This window comes from Eutrigla gurnardus (assembly GCF_963514095.1).
Source record: "Eutrigla gurnardus genome assembly, chromosome: 3".
NCBI lineage: Eukaryota > Metazoa > Chordata > Actinopteri > Perciformes > Triglidae > Eutrigla > Eutrigla gurnardus.
Genome location: NC_139917.1, coordinates 11,973,949 through 11,988,752, shown reverse-complemented (window position 1 = coordinate 11,988,752; position 14,804 = coordinate 11,973,949). Strand labels below are relative to the sequence as shown.

General features: G+C 43.6%; 1 protein-coding gene across 1 annotated transcript in view; it reads left to right on the top strand.

Annotated features, from left to right (window-relative positions):
* The window catches only part of adgrl3.1 (adhesion G protein-coupled receptor L3.1), a 126,902-nt gene that overhangs the window by 6,849 nt on the left and 105,249 nt on the right, over positions 1–14,804 (top strand). The window contains exon 2 of the mRNA XM_084005363.1: positions 4,404–4,488. The gene's annotated coding sequence lies outside the window, so the exon portion shown is untranslated. The remainder of the gene's footprint in view (positions 1–4,403; positions 4,489–14,804) is intronic.

The window sequence follows — 14,804 nt, the reverse complement described above, 5'->3', positions numbered from 1 at the left end:
CGGTTCATTTAAAAAAATAATACTGTCATTTTATTGCGCCTGTTCTGTGGCACAGCTGTGATGTTGAGCGATATCGTGAACGACGTTTTCATTCCAAGTCTTTGAGAGTGAGAATATGTGCCAGAGAGTATTGATCCGGAGCTTAGTCGATGGTGCAGCGTGATAGGCTGGAGGAGGGCGAGGGGGCGACTAGATGGTTATGCTCGACGGAACAAAGATATTCTCAGATGTGGTCGTGATGGTCGTGATAACGTGATGGAGGCCGACTAGCCTTGTTTGAAGTGTAAACGTAGCACCTCAGTGCCCTGCCTGAGGTTAAACCGCCTTTTGAGCGGCCGGTGAATAACTCTGTGTGGTTGGCGGATTCAAAACAAGTCGTGTGCTTCGGCTTCTGCAGAGGATGTTCCAACTTGAGATAATAATAAAAAAAAGAAGCAGCCATGGCCCTTTGGCGCGTATCAGCACCCGTCAATTTGTCCCTGACGTATCTCTCACATTTTGCAATAAAACTATTTTACCACCTCTGTTTTGTTTTTTTTTCGTTGTGGCTTTTATTTTGCGAGGGAGCGCAATAACTTACAGCGAGCACGTGTCTGTTTTCTAACCATGGAAGAAATGGCATCCCTCCTCTCCTGCGCCCATGCTTACGTGCGTCCTGAAGCCCCTGATTGGCTCCGGCTCAGTCGGCGCGGCGCCTGATAGATGAGACGGTATCCTATCACATGCATCAAGATGAGAGCGAATGGGGCGAGGACCTTTATTGCGGAGGGAGGGTGTGTGTCGAAGCGAGCCTTTGATAAATGATATTTGGTATTTTAAAACCAATCTTTGTGTAAAACCCATGTAAGGCAATTACTAGAATGATATATGCTGGTGTGTGCCTTTTTTCAGTGTGTGTGTGGATTGAAGCCTCTCATTGTCCAGGGTTGAGTACAGCTGATTACAGTTCAACGGTTCACAATCACCGGACAAATCCAGCTGTTTTTTTGTTTTTTTTGTTTCACCATCTCTCCCCCCTCCCCCACCGCCTCTCTCACTCGCTCTGTATTTCTTTTCCCGCTCTCTTTCAAAGATTTATGTGGGGCACATAGACAAGAGTCTTTAATTTTACGCCTGGGCAGACCACCTACAGTATTGCTCCATATTCTTCATGCTTATATCCAATCTGTCAAAATCCGAGGGGGAGAATTGTGGTTTTTAGCGTATAGGCGACTCCACCCTCGAAAGAAGGAAGGCGTTGCGCTGCTGCATTCGGAAGCGTCATAAATCTCCACCAACGGGCATCAACGCAATTTCTGGTCTGTTATGGCGCAATCTGTTGTTTGAAGCGTAATTACAAAGGGTTATACATGAAAACGCATCATAAAAGCATACTGTGGTGTCATCCTAATTACATACAGCCGGCTCGTGAGTAATGGGGGTGACATCAATACAACCGCTGCCTCTCGTAATAGCAAACACCATTGTTTTACCGTGAGAAAATGCTGGGCATCTATCACGTTGAATGTATTTAAATGCTTTTTTTTTTTTTGAGGCATACATTGTGCCCAGAAACAAAACAAAAAACAATAAAAAAAAACGCATCATGTCCATCCATTGTTCAGAGCGGCTACTCGGCGTCCAAAAAATCCCATCGCCCCCCTTCCCTCTTACAGTAGTGGAAGCTGGAAGCATTTTCCCATCTGAATGTCTCTGTGTTAGTGTGTTAAATTGTAACCTTGCTCTAAATAGAACATATTCAGCTATAGCTGCTAAAGAACCTACTGTAACAGAGAAATTTAACTATCGGATATCAATGAAGACATTATTCCAATGTTGACATGGTCAGCAAAAAAAGCAGCTAACAAAAAAAGGCATTTAGAGGAAGAGCCGTGTCCTTCGAGCCTCTTTCAATTCCGGCATCAGAGCAAGAATATTGATGCACTATGAGATGTTTGTGCTTATGATTAGGTAACCAAAATACAGTTAGGGAAAGAGTGTGCTACGGTTAAAAAGGATTCATGCTACTAGAGGTGTCGCTTACTCATCTGCCAACGATTCAAATGCACACTGATTCTTGATGTATCGCATCCTGGATTTGCTATACTACCGCTCATCAATCAATACAAGCAGTCCGATAAACCTGAACTCCCTTTTTATGAAGAAAGTGCTCTCAAAAAAGCTCTACAACGGTGTGGGATATAAAAAAAAAACGGCATATTGTCAATACAAGTATGTGTGAGAGTCAGCTCAGGACATAAACATTACAAAAAGACAACATTAATCCTTCTGCGGTGCGTGTTTAATGTGCCGTGATCTACAACAATAAGGCACTTTTCACTGCATGAATTAGCCTAGCGGCTAGCAGGCTTTATTCATAGCACTTCCACTCGTACTTAAATTGTTGGATCTCCAGAAAGAACATGGCTTTTTTTTTCAGCCCACCATTGTTGAACCTTTTATTGGTAGCGAGAGCAACGAGTTAGCTGACTGCATGTTTGAATCAAAGGAAGGGAGAGAGACTGAAATGTAAGCAAACTTCTTCTTCCCACGAGACGTTTCCACACCTCTACGTGCTACACATCCCGCCTTAACATCCTTACTTCCACCTCGCTGAAGGGCACGCCGCCTCCTGCACCGGCACCGACCGTTATCACTGGCAATAGGATTGCAAATATTATTCCCAGTGATGCCGGGTTGGTGTGTCTGTGGGTGAAAATAAAACACTTGTTTCATTCGGTCGAATCTGAACCAGCCTGTTCGCTGGAACGCTGTTGATCTGTGCCTTCAGACGGCAGAGAAGAGAACAAATTAGGATTTAATGAAGAGTTCCTCTTCAGTGATGGAACAAAACGATGGTACACTGCTGATGTATGCATGGACTTTTGCGATGGCTGCATCTTTAATCTTCCCTTTCCCCCTTTTCCCACCTTGCGTAAATGAGCCCTAATGAAAAACCTCATTCCCCGCCTAGTTCCGCTCCTATTACAAACTTCCTCCGCCACCTGTTCTGTGTATCCAAACCCGTTTCTTATCCACCCCTCTTCCTCCATTCCTCGTTCATTGATCCTCCCATCCTCGACCAGCTCCGTGTGAATAATGGATACCGAAGCAAGCGTGAATGACGCTGCTGCAAAGGTGGCAGAGCTTTGCGTCCCAAATTATTTCTCGCCAACGCTCTGTTGCCTCTGGCAATTCTCCTGCATTGTAACGCTCGCATGTACACATTACGCCGGGGGTGTACCCCCGTCCCCATGCTGTGCATATGAATACATGCAAAGACGTGCATGTACAGAGAATCCATCCTTTGTTGCAGCCTCTGCCCATCCGACCATATAGACATTGCTCCTGCACTGGCTAATAGACCCAATTACAGCACAACCCTGGCTGAGCGTTCTACAGAGGTCCAGGCAGACACTCTGGGTGTGTGTGTGTGTGTGTGTGTTCCAGTATGTTGATGCACTCATTTTTGTGTGCCTATAAAAAAAAAATCTTGCAAGGCTCGCAGACAAAGACTCTGGGAGAGATAATTCAAGGCCAAACAGATAGATGCCGTTTCCTCGGCCCCATCAGTAAACAGCAAAACTACAGTTTGCATGCCAAGAGGAGCGCACACACACCCAAACACACACACACACACACACACACACACACACACACACACACACACACACACACACACACACACACACACGTCTGATGTCAGTTACACACACACAAACTGACCCTGGTGGGATGATGCCGCAAAGTTTACCCTCAAAAGAAGTAAGTGGGGGAGGAGGGTGGGAGTGAAGTGAGAGCTGGAGAGAGAGAAAGGTTGTCTCCAAAAAAGGAAGGAAAATATTATGAGAAAAAAAGAAATGATGCAGAGGGAGATAGGGACAGACAGAAAAAATATAATAAAAAAGAATAACCCGGTGAACAACTGAGACTCTGCATTCTAGTAACAGAGCTTACGATTCCCCCTCTCTGAAAAGTGTCTCTGGCATTTGGCAGTGAGATGCCACCCATATAAACCCGTCACCACGGCACAAGAGAGCTTTTTAGCTGTAAACTGTCAGCGATCACAGAGACGGACCATTATAGACTTTGATACCCCAACACTTAGGAGGTCATTACGAGGCTGAGCGCACAGGCACGAGCATCCACAAATACAAGCAATCGCGAGGGGAAGTGGCTCGTGAACCGCCTCGTTCTCGCGCCGGAGTGGCTCCTGGCTGTTCACGTCAATGCGGAGGGGCCCATTATTCACACCGCACCCCACATTCACTCCATATTACAGCTATGTGTCTCTCTATTGTGAAATATGACAGGGATTTCAGTTCACTGAATAACCCCTCCCCTCTGTGTTTCTGTCTCCCTCTGTTTGCCTTCCTATCTCTCCCTCCTTGCACCGTCTCCCCCGTCTCTCTCTGCCTCTCCAGGACCAGGACGTCCAGCTGCCATTGAGATGTGATTCTCTGGGGGGGGTTCCATTTCACTCCGACGAAGCAAACTACACTTTAAAAGGTAAGAAAACGTGTGCAAGTTTGAAGACGCAGCGTCTCACGCTGTGATAATTTTAGAGATATTGAACTCGGGTTGTTGCAGCTCATTTAGACCTGGGGGATAGTCACGCAGATATATACATACACCTGGTGTTTTGTTTTTGCAGACTCTACAGTATGCATGATGCTTTTTTTTTTTTTATGGACTCCAAATATGACCTAGCGTTCTCCCCGGAGGTCTCAGGGTTCCATCTGCGCCCGGGAGTGCTCTAATTGGCCCAACAAATGTGTCCTCTCAAACTGCTAATCCAATCAGATATGACCCAGCGAGCTTCGGCAAGAATACAGACGGCGAAAGTGACAGCAGAATAAAACAAAGTAGAGTAAATCGAATAGAAATGTGTGCTGCTGGGAGAATAAAAGTGAAACTTCAAATGAACTGCAATCGGCCCGCTGTTCCTCGAACGCATCAACAGGACTTAAAAACCACAAATCCGGTCCTTCATTTGCCCGCGAAGCCACTCACTACAACTTATTTACAGTGCATTTACAAGCTGAGCTGGGCCTGTAAAATGGTGAGTTTACGAGTTCCTTTTTAATTAGAAATACTGTCTCCTAGAGTTAGGCTGATGAATTGCACATTCAGTTTATTGGCGACGGAGGAGGGACTGCAGTTCTCGGGTATTGACAGCTAGTCAGAGTATCCCAGGGTTTTTTCCCCTCAATGGGAGGAGAAATATGTTGCATCTTTGCTGTATAAACCCCCTGAGGCCATGTTTTCATGTGGGATGCTCTTAATTGATTGAAGTGGCTCAGAGTGATGTGAATGAGGGTGCTCTCTCTCCCCCCCTTTCTCTCCCCCTCTGTGTGGTTTGGCAGAAGGTTTGCTACGTAGTTAGTTATCTATTGAATGGCCAAGGTCATTTCACTCCACTATCCTGCCACTTTAGAATAATATGACAAGAAATGTGCAAGGACATGTGTGGGACAAGAAAATCCGTTTATTAAAAGACTCACGAGTTTGGAATTTCCTGCATTTTGTTTGAATAGGTTTTTACGGAGGCTTTTGTCAATGTGGTTAATTAATGTTCTTTCTGGTTTGAGTTTATTGTTTTAGCTCAAAGCTCACACATGTGTGTATCCTTATCCTGTATTCAATGACACAACCTCAGTGTGTGAACATGGTGAGTGTGTGTGTCCCTTTGAAATGCACTTCCTGTCCAGTGTGTGTGTGTGTGTGTGTGTGTGTGTGTGTGTGTGTGTGCGTCGCCCTGCATGCTTTTCCTTCCTCGACTCTCATATGACTCTGAAAGCTTCGCTATGAAATCTAATTCTGTGACACCAGGGCTGCATTTTGTCCTTATTTCACTGCTAACAATGAGTGAAAAGAAAGAACAACAGGAACAGGGGATGTATCACTCGTCTGGTGGGGGATGTGTGGAACAGGTGTTTCCCGCTCCGCACGCACAAACACACAAGCTTCGTTTCCACATTATTAATGAGAGCTCGGACTGAAATACAATCTGAATCAGTTTCGTTGGTTAAACAATGAATACATGTAAAGTGAGTCACAGTAAACATTATGCAGGGACGGATACGGCAAGCAGATAGGTCTGAGCGACCATCATTTATTCACTTTTAATGGAAAAGTGTTGTGATAAAATCACGTATCGAGATATGCTGACGCGCAATTATGTCGTCTCAAATTTCTGTGAAAAATCGAATGGGAAATATTTTGAAGGAATATCACACTTTACACTACCGCTGAGTTCAGATTAACTGGACTCCAACTGGGAACCTTCAAGTCAGGGGCTTCTTCATTGTTTAAGCTCCTTTAACCCAGAATAGGATACAGAAAAAGGTCCACGTGGAAATGCGATATCGGGATATTGTTATAGAGATATGAAATGACCTATACTGGGATAGAGGACTTTGACTGCATCGCTCAGCACTATAAGCCGATAAATGCTTATAAACCTGGACCAGGTGCATCCATACCAAATGTAAAATAAAACTGAAAACTAGGTGTGAAAACGCTGTGCAGAAATTAGTCCAGTATAGAAGGCACTTTAAAAAAAGATTTATTTTGGACTTAATATAATTATAATATGGATATTAAACTATTTATCATTCTAGCTGTAGCAGCCCTTTCACAAATTGCACCTGATGCCAAACACACACACACACACACACACACACACACACACACACACACACACACACACACACACACACACACACACACACACACACACTCTTGTTCGCCCCCCTGTCATCACCCCCCATGAATACAGGCTTATTGTCTGATAATGTGACCTTTGCCTCGAGTGGAGAGGCCTTTGTCCTCAGACAATAGAGCCCATATTGTAAACCATGCCAGTCAATGCTGTCCACACAGCTGCTGGAGCACGGCTGCAGATTGTTCAGGGTCCAAGTTGAAGGCTTTGGGCAGGCACTTGTAGCGTGTGCGTGTGCTTGTGCGTGTGTGTGTGTTTGCGTGCGTTTTTGTCGGCAGCGTTTGTGTCTGCAAGATGCAAGCCTGTTTTCCAGAATCAGCAGATGGGTCCATGCAATTAGACTCAGCCTTCTTCCCTTGTGTGCCCGCGTGCACACACAGACACACACATTTCCACACAGCCACAAGCGTACACACACATACACACACGTACACACACACACACACACAATCACACAGACACACACATGCAGGGCTGAGCATGAGGCAGATGTCTGTGAAACACTAGAAGACACTGTAACGGAGGAGGGAATTGAGAAATGAGAATAGAAAGAGAGTTGCTAGGGCAACCACTAAACATCACTCAAAAAGTTGATCTACTTATCTTTCTATTAGGGCCGGGTGATAAATCAGTACTGTCATATATTACTTTCAGCGGAATCATAATGATGAAATGAACATATTGTGTTGTTCAAGCTAATGATTATGAACAAGCTGTAATGAAAAACTAACAAAATTACATATTTAAGTTTTTGGTTTTGCTCGAATGGAGCCTCCACTGAGATAGAGGATATATGGGGAGAACAATATAGAAACACAACAATATAACATACAACACCACAACAAACCACATCAGTAACACTTTCTATGCCGTTTCATGTATATAATACATTATAAACACACTTAGAATGCATTATAATCTGCTTGTAACACCATACAATCACAGCTACAAACCCTCATAACCATCAATGATGATTTATAACAATAATCACATTATACAGCATTTTATGATAACGTACATGATAACAAGTCGCAATATACGTCATAACTGCTGGTCACTTCTTTGTTGCAGGAGTCACAGTATATTATAATTCCCATGGTTGTAATTACGATATTTTTATGATGCAATTATAATGATACGGTAAGTGGTTGTTGTTTGCTTTAAGTAAAGTGAAAACATTAAATACAATCAATGCTAGGACAACACACAAAATGTCCAATCATTTATACTCTAGTAAAAGCAAGCAATGATCATGAATTACACAGTGTAATATGCAGATTTTAAGGTATTACAAATATGTTTATGATGCATTATAGAAAGTTTTTCCACTACGTCCTTCATCTCTTCCTCTTTAAAATAGTTTAAACTAAAGCTGAACATTAGGAGTTATAGGTGTGCCTGATAAACTGAGTGCATAAGTGTGATTATTTCTGTGATGTTTCTCAGCAAACTTCTGTTGTCACGGTTGATGATTGCAAACACGCTATGTGTAAAACATTCCTTATTGAAGTGTTTTTGTTTTCACACCTGTTAAAGGTGCCATATAATGTGTAACAGATAATTCATTGCTCAAACACTAGTTTGATTACGTAACATGTGATTTTGCATACACATTCAAAATATTTGCTAAGTTTTTTATTTATATCTTTATTTAATATTGTAATAATGATTCAAACTAGAGAAATAATAAATAGTTGTATTTTTAGTAACTCCTATAATGATTGGATACTGAGTCATTTCTGAAGCAAAAATCCCAAGCAGCTTCTCCAAATGTGTTTGTTGTCATGTATATAATGGTAAACTGATGGCTCTGGGCTTCAAACTGTTGGTCCATCTCTCCACCTTAAAGGGCTTCACATCTCGGCTCATAAACAATAGTAGAATGGCTGTCTCAGTTCACCATCTCCACATTTAGCCCCACCGGTCTCGTATTGACCCGCGGTAACAGATCGCCACGGAGGAAATGAGCTTGTGACTGAAAGGTCACAGTTTAAAATCGGAGTAGTACAGTAGCTGTGAAAAATCCTGGCAGCTCAAATCCCCAAACATCTCCCATCAGGGTCGCGACCTCCGAGCACTTAACCTTTAACTGTTCCAGTGGAGCAGATCGGTGCCCAGTAGTGCGAGACCGCGTGGCTCACGCGGCTCCCAGGTGTGACTGTGTTAATGTGTGAATGTGGTCCGACCTCCCTCCCTCTCTCCCTCCCTCCCAGCGACTCCCCTTCAGCTGCTCATGCAAACATGAATGTGCTCTTTCTCAGTCAATGAGACGTGCTAAATGAGGCTCCGCAGTGTTGTCGTGCATCGGCGACGGCCACGATGAATTCGGTTGATCTCGTATTTGACGTTTATTGTCGCCCCCGGCTGCCGCCTGCTCGCCGAGGATCCTGTTGACTGTGCTAAAGATACCCGCCTGTCCCTTCGGCCCTCTCTTTTTCCCCTCCTCGGATCGAAGCAGGGCACCAGGGGAGCACACACCCACACACACACACACACAAACCTGATCAAACAAAAACACGTGACGTTACACAAACACGCCGCCACCTGAGCGCAGCGGTCCAAGCCTCCACAACACACACTTGGCGACGGGGAAGCGTCCACAGAGATGCTCTTTGTCAACAACTCGGTAGAAAGCATCTATTTAGGGCCCCCGTATTCCTGGAAGGATACGCCGTCTTATTTGTGTGAAGCAAAACAAGTCACGGCGGTTAGCATCGCTCTCTCTCCCCCACTGTGTCTCCTCATATTTGTGCTGTTCTGCTTGTGAACCGGTGCTAATTGTGTAATGCGGAGTCGGGTATGTTGTGAATCGAGATTTTTCCAAACGGACTTGGGGTGATGATGAGCAGATGCACTCGCAGATGTTTTTCCCTCCACGTGTCTGTTTACCAGTTCAATTATCCCCATCGCACACTGTAGAGATTTGTTGTTCTGTTTCGGAGCTTCGGCACGGATTCCAAGGGGAAAAAAAGGAAGAATCACGAGTCGTTCATTAACTCCATTCTGGTTGGCACCGGAAAGTTTGACGCATTTTGGGAGGATGAAGTGAAACCACACTATAAATGTCCAAACTTACAGTAAAGGCATGTGAATCCACTCTGTTGCATTATGCAACCTCATTACGATCTAATTGTTCTCGTAAATACTGTGAATGCGTACGTGTTGCCGTGCCAACTTTTATAGGAGGCTGTAGGGCTCAGACCTTTCACTGTTCAGGAACAGACGCATACAAATAAATGATCCCAACCTATTATCACGGAGTATTAAATCACATGAATGTGTTCTCTCTGTGCATTTTCAGCTATTGTTAAGACAGACTGGCATCCATACGTGACCCTTCCATTCAACTCATCTTTTCCTGAATCTATCCAGAATTTTGCAATCAACGTTAAAAATAAAGAATTTGAGATCTGAGCAACGTGAGATGACTTTTCAATCAGCTATTTCGCATTGGCTCAATTTATAGGTGCAGGATTCAGTAGGTTGTCCCAGTGTAGCCACGCCCCCCGATCTAGAGCTAGTTTGTCTTTTCTGGGTTACTGTGGAAACGTGACGGCCAGTTCTGTGAAGAAGACCCGTTCAGTTTGCTGATAAACATGACTCTTATTAGACAATAAAGAAAACATACCGTATAATATTATATTCCATAGCTGCCAATAGGTCTGCTTAAATGCTACACGGTAATTTGTATGTTAATGAATTATTATTAATGATTTATTAATTTCACCACCATCATGGTGCAGGGCGGTATCAAGATTGTGATCGTATCATGTACACTTGCTTATCTTCGGTTGTGTGTGTGTGTGTTTGTGTGTGTTAAAAGAGAAGAAGAGAAGAGCAGTCTGGCTGACCTGTCGCACACCTACGTCATATGTTAGCTGTCAATAATCAATCAACATTACTTTAAAAACTCAGAGCAGATTATTTATTTGTTTATTCGTTATTTACATTTAGTAGTTAAATGAATATGCTGCAGGGCTGCCACCATATAAACTAACATGCTGCAGTTAGTTTATATGGTAGCATGATCACATGCTATTTTTTAGTCAGGGTTATAATTAGTTTATAATTATAATTCTGTCCTCATACCTTTAAGGGTCATTGTAACTGAAATAAATAATAATATTAATAATTAAAAAGCATTAAAAATCTGTTATCGTACTGTGAACATCTCCTCCCAATGCAACCCTATTTGTAAAAAAAAATCATGAATAATAAATACATTGTGTATGCCAATTTAAAAATATATATTTTGGCACATCAAATTGTGCAAAATGCTGTAGCGATGTAAAACCGACTGTTTCTGCAAGCAACAGTCCAGAACGTTCTTTAAGGTATCGTTGCAGTAGCATCATGTAAAGCAGCAACAACACACACTCTACATGAAGTTTGGTATTTTATACGCAAATCAGCTTCAGATGCAGGAAACCATAAACATCAAAAGTCTATTCCAGAATGGAGATGCACAGTAACACTTGCGGTCCGTGCCCCCCGCCGCCAATGCATGAGTTGGCTGCTCGGGTTGTTGATTGGAATCCATCTGCACACCGGGGATATGAAAGTGCAATAGGATCCAGACCTCTACCGTACGTGATTTGAATATGAAATGATTAGATTATTGATTTTGGTTATTTGGGTCTCCAGCTCCCCCCCCTCCCCCCACGAGATGATATTGTGGCAGCGCAATCACCATCGCTGACATTTAGCACTGTGTTTACCTTCGCTGTCTCCATTGATTGCTTCAAAATCACCGCCCATACATCCTGCCAGAGTTCATTGTGTCATCAGCTTTATGCCGTTTCAGAAAAAAAGGGAAAAAATAGTGATGGATGCAGCTTATCTAAAATGCAACAGTTGCGGTCTGTGGCGGCGCACGGAAATAACCACATCGCCTCGCAATCATGAACAGTGGCGGATATTCAAAAACACCATTGAATGTCATTATAAAGATGCAATGCATATCGGGTGGGTGGGGGGGGGGGCTTAAGTAGGTCTTTAACGTATGTATGATAACACCAGGATGGTATTTATAGCTTCCCCATGACACTGATGAGGGTTGTTTTTTTTTTTTACCAAAGCTAAAGCTCAGCCTGAACCCAGCGGGGAACACTTAGACGAGTTTTTATATTTGAATGTTCCAGGTACGTTCCCTGCACTGAATCACCACCGCTGCACCTCTTCAGTCCCAGTAAGCTTTGAAGAAAATCTCCTCTCGGCATCACATTTCTTTTAGATTTTTTGGTTTCCGGAGGAGTGACAATGCAATATCTAACAAAATGGTTTGCTGACAAATACTCTGGTATCGCTGTGGACATCTGTCATGAGACATTTTGCACACATCGCTGCCTGGACCGCGGACGTGGCTCCCACAGAGATCGTGATGTTACTCCGCTGGATTTGTGAAGGAGATATTTCTTTCTCATGCAGGAGTCAAGGTGACAGTGTGCAAATTAATGTACTCCCCCCCCCCCCCGTAGGTAGATCTCTGTATTTCAAATGACATTTTCTCAGCCGTTAGACCATCCAGCGTTAAGTGCCTCCTTTTATATTTATACACCAGTGTTGGTGCTTATGCATTATTAAATTATGAACAGGGCCCAGTAAGCGCCCCAGAAAGGCCTTTTTTGAATAAATATTTCAGCACACTGATATACACAGTTCATATCTGCTCTGTAATGCAAGCGGCAAAGGTCCTAATGTCTTATGCAGAAATCACTTTTTCCAACTGAATCACTGGAATATACAATCTCAGACTTTTTGAACTCTAATGTGCTGATTGGGAACAAATCTTTGAAAAGTTTCTACGCATGTTTTTCTGGGGAAGTATTGGGATTTATCTGGGCGGGGGAGGAAATCTCAAGGGAATCTCATTATGGAGGTCTTCTAGAAGTCTTTAACGGGGAGGTTATTTTGAAAACGGGGAACAATGAGCGTCGAGGACCTGAAGGCTGCAAACATTTTTAATCTTCTTTACGGAGGGAGCTGGATTGACAGGGCGAGAGATAGCAGGGACAAAAGAGGAGGCAGGAGAGAAATGAAGTTTAAAGCAGATAAGTAAACAGGGCTGGATGGAGGACGAGGAGACGGAAATAAACGGAGGAAGAGGACTGAACTTGGGAAATAATTGATAAATTGAAGCAAAGAGGAGGCCACATGTGAACACTTGGATGTACTCTCCTGCTGAACAAGCCAGGCCCTTTCACCGCGCTTTGAATCTAGGCCACGAGTGTCGTCTCCTGCCTCCTATTTGATGCAGCGTCATCCGCTGCTGAGGTGGCGCTTCTCTGTACTGTACAGGACAACTTTCTCCCTCTCTCCCTCTCTCTCTCTCCCTCCCTATCTCGCAAACACAATCGCACACACACACACTTTGCCTTTCTCTGCCGCTGGCTTTAAGGCACGGCTCTGACGGATCCGTTGTGACAGTACTGGGTTCAGAGCGCAGTGACAGAGAGGGAGACGGGGGAGAGGGGGGAGAGGGCCATGGGGGAGAAAAAGGGTGGCATGAAAGAGAAGACAGATGAATCAAAGGGAGGAAAACAACAGCAGTGGCAGTGGAATCAACATCAGTGTGTCTCCGGCTGACATAATTGATTGTATCAGAGGCAGTTTTGTAAACCATTAACTTCTCCCTTATGGGTTGCTAAGCTGCGCTGCCACGCAGAGTCGGAGAGGCTGCACATGCGTGCGTGGGCACGTGTATGTGTGCTTCTGTGCATTTTTTATTTTTGCTTTGTTTTTCTTGCTTCGCCATTAGCCAATGATTCAACCGACATGACAACATGCTAATTAGTCATGACAATTTGCAACAGTGGAATTGGCTTAAAATAATAACGGCGAAATATTATTATCACAAAGGCAGACAGCGTTTAATGCAAAAATAGTTAAGTGTTAGTGTGAGGGCTTAAATAAAATGAGAAGATAAAATCAGATGCGATACTCTTGTATGTGGAGGTTCTAAAGGGCATTGAAGGAAGGCTGGTTAGCATTTAGCTAGTTTATCTGGGTGTTTTTACTCCATTATGATTTAAAATGAGGATACTCAATTGCATAAACGTCTGTAAATTAGTTTTTTTTTCATGATGTATTTTTTTTTTTAAATCGTACATTTCAAAACTGATGTGAAAAAGTCAGAGAGTGGTATTTGCTTGTTTAGGACCTGGCTGCAGCAGATAGAATGGGGCGGGTCAGGTATGGGCGGGGCTAATTGATATCCTAAAGATACTGCAATACATACAAATACTAGATACAATGGACACGAAACAACTTTCCACTAATTAAATGCATTAACATTAATGTAAATGTGGTGGTATAATGCACATACAGTTTGTCCCCATGTCACTGGCATCATCCAACCACCACCGAAGGAACTATTTTCTCCACTTTGTAGAACCTAAGCGGTCCCTGTGGGGTAGATCGGCGTGATGGCGTAGGCTTGATGAAGTACGCTGCATTTACTTCGATGAACACGGAGAGGCCTCGCTGCCCCAGCCGTCCACGCTGACTACAATGGCGTGCACCGCTCACCTCTTGTTATACTGACAGGCTTCCAGTGACACATTACGCACACTTTAGCTTCATTCCCGTCCGGAGCCAGCAGTGATTTATTTTTATGGCTTTTCCTCATTAATGATTTACGATTTCCCCCATCCCTTATTAGTCAGATATGTTATTTATTTTATGACCCTGCCTTTTATCGGATGCCACCCCGTTCTAGTTCCTGCTTTGCAGGGAATTACGGTTTTGAATTGTGCCATTTCCATTTAATATGCATATTTCTCCCGTTACATTCCACACTTGCTCTTTTTATACCACTATCTGATGTCTGCACGTTTTCTTTTAGGAATCGTTGTCGAAGTATTTGAGGGCAGAGGAAAGAAAAGAGAAATGCTTTAGGTTATTAAGTTGCTTTAAGATTCTGCTCGGCTCACTCTGATGGCTTTTGGCACTCCCCGTCTCCCCCGCTGCCTCCCCCGTCCTCTCTGTCTCCATCCCTCTGTAACTCCTCCTGTATCCCATCTTTCCATCTCTATCATCCTCAGCCTTTTTCCTTCCTGACCTCATCTATGCGTCTCCTGCTTTATTCCCCCCCCCCCTCGTA